The sequence below is a fragment of the Etheostoma spectabile genome, chromosome 23, assembly GCF_008692095.1.
Source record: "Etheostoma spectabile isolate EspeVRDwgs_2016 chromosome 23, UIUC_Espe_1.0, whole genome shotgun sequence".
Lineage (NCBI taxonomy): Eukaryota > Metazoa > Chordata > Actinopteri > Perciformes > Percidae > Etheostoma > Etheostoma spectabile.
This window is the reverse complement of record NC_045755.1, coordinates 1,715,087-1,716,636: the sequence shown is the minus strand read 5'-3', so window position 1 is coordinate 1,716,636 and position 1,550 is coordinate 1,715,087.

Below are 1,550 nucleotides of genomic sequence, written 5' to 3'. Positions count from 1 at the left end.
TCAAAAACGTTTATATTGGGGGAAAACACAGCAGCAACAGATACCAAAAACGTCAAAACACAGGAGCCAGCGGAAACCAAAAACCGAAGCACAAGGGCTGGAAACTCACAGGAGGTAAACGCAAAAATATCACGGGGAAGTCTTACTGAGCTGAACAGAGGAGAGGTGACGACACGCTGGAGAACCAAGGATCTAACAGAGAGGCAAAGGAAACACTGGGTTAATACATGAGGTAACGAGGCAATAGGGAACAGATGAGCAACAGGTGAATCACATAGGGCGGGGCTGGACAATCAGACAAACAAAGTAAGCTAGACTAGACAGACAGGACAGCACAGGAAGTTGACTACCAAAATGCAAAAGCATAACAAACACACACAGGGAAACATAAGACGATCTATGACACCAGACTAGGGAGAAAACCGGGACAAAAACACCGGGAAGGCCAAATGGAAAATAACCCCAAACAAAAACCCCAACCCACAAACAGAACCCCCCCCCAAAGACAGATACCAGATGTCAAAAACCCCAAACTTTGCCTTCCACCTGCTACACTGCGTTTGGGTCCTCCTTCCGCCCCCATCACAACAATCATAGGATCAAACGAATCAAAGGATCGAAAGCATCATAGGGTCAAAAGCATCATAAAATCAAAAGCATCATAGGATTAACCTGTTCAGATGTGTAGCACATCATGAGAAAGCTCAAAGTCTCATGATTCCATTAAGCCCACACACAAAGCATAATATGACTTACAGTGGTTATAATCCTGAAATAAAACAAAGACACACAGAAAGAAAAATATTGGGAACAAAAGCATCCTAGGATCAAAAGTATCATAGGATCGAAATCATCATAGGATCTAAAGCATTATAGGATCAAAAGTATCATAGGATCTAAAGCATCATAGGGTCAAAAGCATCATAGGGTCAAATGCATCATGGAATCAAAAGCATCATAGAATCAAAAGCATCAAAAGATCAAAAGCATATTGGGATCAAAAGCATCATAGGATCAAAAGCATCAAAAGGCATTAAAGGATCAAAAGCATCATAAGATAAAAAGCATCATGGGATCAAACAAATCAAAGGATCAAAAGCATCATAGGGTGAAAAGCATCAAAAGATCAAAAGAATATTGGGATCAAAAGCATCATAGGAATCAAAAGCCTTATAGGATCAAAAGCATCATATGAACAAACAAATCAAAGGATCAAAAGCATCATAGGGTCAAAAGCATCAAAAGATCAAAAGCATATTGGGATCAAAAGCATCATAGGAATCAGAAGCCTTATAGGATCAAAAGCATCATATGATCAAAAGCAAAAGCAACAATTGGTACTGTTAATCCAACAGTCAGCAGTGGAAATTGAAATGTTGGTAGTGCAAAAAGGTAAGTAGTGCAAAAAGATGCAGGTATAAACAGTTGTCATTATAGTAAACAGTCAGCAGTGCCGGTGAACATTATAATATTATAATATCGCAGATAACAGGATGGAGGCAGGTGTGAGGAGGGAGAGGAGAGTCTATTAGTATATGAGGGGAGTGGGA